Genomic DNA, 6000 nt, shown 5'->3' with positions numbered 1-6000 from the left:
GGGGGCACCGCGGGAGGCGACAGGTGAGGGGGAGGCCGCGCGGGGGCGCTCGCTGCTCTGCTCCACCCCAGAGCTGGCTGCATTTTGGGGAGGGGGTTTATGCCCAACGTGAGGGGGCCGGGGTGCTCCAGAGCCAGCCCACCAGCTTGGGGGCACAACTGGCATCTTCAGCCCATTGTGGCGTGTGTCATGAGGCCTGTATTGCACCTGGGGATTCTCCACAGGCCGGAGTTGGCGTGGGGGGTCCTGTCTGAGGTCTGCGAGCCCCGGCAAAGCGCGGCTTCGTCCCCTGGCCTCCAAACACTCGGTGATCCCCGCACCCGTTCAGCCGTCGTGTCCCCAGCGGCTTTGCCGGTGCACGGGCACCCATCGGGGTCTGCAGCATGCCGGCTGCCCTGGCTTGTCCTCTGGAGGGCAACCCCGGCCTCTCGGAAACTGCTGCGGCTTCACGGGGGTCCAGGTCCTGCCTCCGGTGCGAGTTATCCTCCCGGCGCCTCGGCGCTCCGAGTGGGAACGGCCTCCGCGTCAATGTCTTTCAGCCGCAGAAAGTTTCCGGTCGGTCTGGCATGTCTCGGCCCCGGCCCCAGGCTTTCTGGGTGCTTTGCAAGACCGTGGGCGCACAAGACAGGTCAACGTTTAGAGGCACGGCCTTCGAGACATGAGCGCTGCAAACCGGGGTCTGCAGGGTGTGAGTCATGGAAAACGCTGCCTCTCCCCCGCCGAAAAGCGGGCTCGGTGGATGGGGGTCGATGTTCCTCAATTTTTCTTCCTTTTATTGATTGCTTCGAGCTGAGGAGCGCAGGGGCAAGAGGTGATGTGCCCGCAGAGGCGTTACGAGGGCCTGCCGAGGAGAAATGCTTGCTGAAATGCCAGATGTCCACGACAACCTGTCCCATGTCGGAGCGAATCCCTGGGCGTCGAGAGGGGTTTTATTCCACGGCTCTCGGTGCGCGGCTGCAGGCGGGGGGCGAGAGCAAAGCTTCCAGCGCCGGGCGCTCAGGGGTGCCAGCGTTGCACCGTGCTCTGTTTGAGTCAGTGCAGAACAGACCACTTAATTCAGCATCTAAATATGGACTCGGGCAGCTGCGTTTGCAAGCATCGGCCTCCGCCTTCCCGTGGGTCGGCTCCGTCGTTTGTAAACGGGGATTAGGAACGCCTGGGGTCCGGCAGAGGAAGGGGATGAGTTACAACCCCCTTGGCTTGAACCTACTAACAGACCCCATTAAATAATGGACCCTGTGGCTGCCGTCGTCCAAACTGACACATAACACAGCAGCAAAAATCGGAAAGATCAGGGGATTTTTTATGTGTTTTATAACACTGAAGTTTGTTTTCAGTCATCTGAAAGGCTTAATGAGGGAGATTAACAGTGTGTGTATGTGGCCTGGGTCCCCATCGTACCAGCACTAGCATGGGCAAAGAATAATTTGCTCGCGATTCAGCGGGTCGCAGCACCATATCTCTGTGCCGGACGTCAGCCCTGCACTGTTTCACGGCCTCTGTCGCTTTAGGAGATCCGCCCCCCCGTAGCTGCGCATTCTCGACCCTGCGGTTTCCGTGAGGTCGGCCTTCCTGGGCTGGGTCAGCGTGGCCTGGGTTTTGCTATACAAGGAAGTGGAGGTCGCCTGTGTCTCTTCCGCTGTGATGGATTATCTGGGGGTTTCCCGCTAGAGGATGCTGTTGGCTACCCCTTGAACTTGTCTGTGGCTGTCGCAGCTGCAGATTCAGGGCCTGATCTTACTTTAGCAGAAACTTTTTACCCCCTTGACACTTGAATCAGGTGTCTCCGGAGGGCCCCGCTTCTCCGCAAGGGAGTGGGAAAGGCCCCTGTCTCGCTTTGCCCCCTCGTTGGTGGTGCTCTCGGTAGAGGTTAGCACCGCCCAGGTGGGGTTTTGCAGTGCTTTCACCAGGTCGTAGCAATGCCATGCTATCTGGCATGGGAAGGGGGGGCATGTGCAGAAGGGGGGCTGCTTCCCCCGTCTACTGCCTCCCTCCACCTGCTGCAGCAAAGGATGTGACGAGTTGGGGCAGGCCAGAAAGGAGGCAAAGGCTGCTCCCCTCTTTCCATAGATGGACAGATACCGCTGAGGGTCTGAATGGAAAGCACCCGTGCTGTGAGGTCAGACGGGGGTCTGTTGGAGCTGTCTTTCTGCCCAGTCCTCTTGGGTCTCTGCCCTAGAAAATGTCCGAGACTGGGAAAGTGGTTTCTTTAATGGCCGTGCAGAGAACTGGCATTAGACCAGGGTTACTCCGGTGGGTGTTTCTTGAGTCCTTGTGTCCTCAGGATGCAGACCGGCTGTCTGAGCAGAGCCTGGAGGCTGTGATTGCTGCTGGTGTCTCTCCCCTGCACCCATTCAGGACCGGGGACTTCTGTGCATAGAGGGAGACGGTGAGAGGGAAGGTGCGGGCTCCCCAGTACGGGGGTGAGGCCCATCTCCAGGAGCAAGCTGCGTGCTGGGGAACATCCCTCGAGTCTGTGCATCCCTTTGGAGAGCATGGGAGAGCTGCGGCTTATTCTCTGCCTTTCTCTCTGCCGTGTCTAAAGCCCGGCCAGAAAAAAAGCTCTGAGACAGAGCCTGCCTGCTGCCTGATAAGCTCTCCCCGGCGGCGGGAAGCGATCGGATAAGCTCAGCAGACAGGGATGTTTCCAAGGAAGGGCGGCCTCCCCTCAATCAGCCTGGGGGATGCTGCATAAAGCCTGGCCTCTGAGTCCAATGGCCAGAAGAGATCACGCGGGGGGCAGATGGGGACAGGGGAGGTAGGCCAGAGACGTAATGCAACCGAGGTGATATGCTGCGTCTGAGCCCCGGCAATGTTGGGACCTAACCAGAGCAAGATTTCCTTGAAGTGTATAGCTAGCCCCTGGCAACAGCAGCATGAAGCGAATGCAGGGAGTCTCTGTGTCTCTGCCGCTCACTGTTTCCTCTCCGGCCACCCTGTGTTGCGTGCGTTTCCTTTCCTGGCCCCAGCTCCCGGAGACTTGTGAGCACACAGGAGTATCGCCTTGCACGTTTTTTTCTAGCCCTCCTGTCCCAGGGAAGCGGGAGGCAAGGCCTGCAGAGAGTAGCCTCCATCCACGAGGGCTTTGTGGGCTTTTCTTGGGAGACAACGATTTTTTTTTCTTTTTTTTGGCGACCATAAAAAACATCTCTCCCCACCACAACCATTCTGGTGGGTAGAGAACGAGCGATAGACCCATGTCCTGGATGTTTAAACAAAGGCAGGAAAAAGGCAGGGGGGACCGAGCGAGAGGGAACAATGCCACATTGGCGGGGACTCGTTAGGACGCTGCCTCCTCCTGCCTGTTCTCGCAAAGAAGAAAGAATAGAAGCCTTTGAGGCCAGGGTTTATTTTTAAACGCCTGAAAGGGCCTGACGCAGAAGGGGGAGTGGAAAATACGAGTCCGGCATCGACAAAGTTCCTCTGAGCAGCCTTTGAAGCCGGTTCACCAGCCTCTAATTGCTGTGGGTGTTTGGGGGTAAGGGCTCGGGACAACGCGCCGGGTGGGGGATGCATCATCGGCGTTGCCTTTGCATCTCCTTCGCAGACTGCCGAGCAGTGCTCCTCTTCCTCCAGAAGTCCCCGTCTCCAGCACCGTTGCGGTGCAAGGGTTCAGCCGTCATGGTGTGGGGTAACGCTACCGTACATCCGCCCGGCTGCTGCTCCTAAGTGCGCATCGCCTGCTGACCCCCGAGTCCTCTGCCCCCATCTCCTGCTCGTCTTACTCACCTGAGTAGCCCCGTTTCAAGAGGGCTTGGTCTTTTGGCTTAGCGCGCATAGTGACATAGCATCGAATGCTCCCTAGTTTGTTCCTGCGGCCATGCAGCTGAAGGCAAGCAATTTCGAGGGCACCCAGACCCCTTGGGCCTGCACGTAGGATGCCTGCCAAAAGGTTTGGAAGTCACTGAAGCCACCGACTGGGAAGTTTAGGCTTGGAGGATACTTGCCAGTAGTCAGGCCACATGTGGTTCTTGAACAATTGAAAGATTTTCGACCTGGCACATACAACATTTTCCTTAAAAATAAAAAAAATACAATAAAAAAAAACTGGAGGCAGGCAGCAGGTGGGCCTCCGGGGCTTGGCTTTCAGAGCCTGCGTCTCAGGAAGGAGCGTGGCTGCTCCCGGCCCAGTGTCTCAGGACAGGACCCGGGCATGGAGGAGCCCTTTGCATCACATCAGCATGGCACATCTGTTGCTCCCATTTGCTATCCTAGACCCCAGGGCCCCATTCAGGATCTGGGTGCCAGCTGTGCTAGGTGCTGTACAGCATCGCAGCACTCTTTCCTCTGCAGCACAGGGCACAGTTCACCTCCTAAGTGCGTCGGGGGCAAACCCCACCTGCCTGCACTCTGGTCTCCCCAGATCTCTTCTCACGGCCCATTGCAGGGTCGTTGTTACCTGCTGTGGTGCATGGGGATGTTCTGGAAACCAGCTGTCCAAGGGCTCACCCAGGAACACAGGACAGGCTCCAGTGGCTCTGGTGCCATGTATCTCTGCCCAGGTACCTGCAGGAAATGTCCTGGGCACATCCCGTCATTGCACAAAAGGCTGCTTCAAGGGGTCAGGGCACTTTTTTTGTCCTGCCCAGCTGTCTCAAGCTGCTCCTCTCCACTCTCTTCCCAGGTCCCAGGAGTTGCATTTGGCAAAGGCCTGAGGTCCCCCAGATTCAAACTCCAGCAGCATCGATCAGACGCTGGAGCTGGATGGAAAGAGCAGCTCCTTCTTGGGCGGTTGTGGGGGCTTGGTCCCATCAGGTCAAGGCTGAATTGCTTGGTGGAGCCTGGCACTGATTGATTGGGCTTGTGGGGCAGCTGGGAAGCTCCTTGCAGGTTTGTAGCATTATTGCCTGGGGATGAGTGACGCACGCCCGCCGTTCCCTGATCTTTGCAGGTGTCAGCCAGGTGTGCTCTGTCCTCTCTTCATTCAAACACAGCCCCTTTTGCTTGGCTGAGGGGCCCGTCACCAGTATTTCAGGGGGGCATCGCACATATAGCAGCCCGGCTGGTGTGGGACAATGTGAGCGCCCAGGTGTTAGCGAGGCTCCTGCCAGGCCCTGTTTGATCTAACAGGTACTCTGTGCTGTAAACGGACCCCTCTGCCTCCCAGGTACCTTTGCCCTGCCAGGCTTGCTGTGCCAGTGCATCCGCGATGCTACCCACGCAGCGCCTTGCCCTCTCCACCCTTTCCCCCTTGCTCTTCGCATTTGCTTTGCAAATTCCCTGGCTGCTCATCCTACGCAGCCTGGGGCATTGGCACCGGGGCTCTTCCTGCAGCTGCCAAGCTCCTGCCCCATGCCCTGTGAGCACCTCCTCCCTTTGTGGGGAGAAGCGGCTGGAAAGCACAGCAGCGGGAGGGAGCGCAATGCAGTGCCTGGCACCCGAAGGGCTGAGAGTGCAGAATGCAGGGGCCTTCTGCGCTGGGCGTGTTATTCTTAGGTGCCTGCTTGCCCATGATGGGGGTGTTGGGTTTCAGCAACTTGTTTATGCCAGAGCCGGAGGAGGCTGGGGGCTGCCGCGCTGCCCTCCAGGGAGCCCTGCAGCAAAGGCGCACAGGGAATGGGGGTGGGTAGATGGCTGCAGCACTGGGCGCAAGCCAGGAGAAGAGCCCCGCATCCCCTGCACCCCCTCTCTGGGTCCCGGAAGGAGCAGCGGTGCCTTCGGCACCTGGCTGCTTAACACGGGGCCGCTCCCTTCCATCCCCACGGATCCTGTTCGGAGCCATGCTCCCCTGACAGAGGATGCATCATATGAGATCCTCGCGGGACATGGACCTGCTCGGTGACTGCACTTTTTCCACCCCCGTGACTGCATTTCCCCTCCCCAACCCCTTTTTCCCATCTTACCCCACCGTCCCAGCTCTACACCCCTCTGACCAAGCACATGGAGTGGCTCAGACCAGGGGGTCATCCCATCACTTACCCAGGCCGCGGGGCTGTCCCCTCTGCTGCCCCCAGCAAGCTGGGCTCTGACTGTCAGAAGCAGGTGAGGGCCCCGGGCGTG

The sequence above is a fragment of the Gavialis gangeticus genome, unplaced genomic scaffold (assembly GCF_001723915.1).
Source record: "Gavialis gangeticus isolate Ggan-Ray unplaced genomic scaffold, GavGan_comp1, whole genome shotgun sequence".
In the NCBI taxonomy this organism is placed as follows: domain Eukaryota; kingdom Metazoa; phylum Chordata; order Crocodylia; family Gavialidae; genus Gavialis; species Gavialis gangeticus.
The sequence above is the reverse complement of the archived record's forward strand: the minus strand, read 5'-3'. Positions refer to the sequence as shown.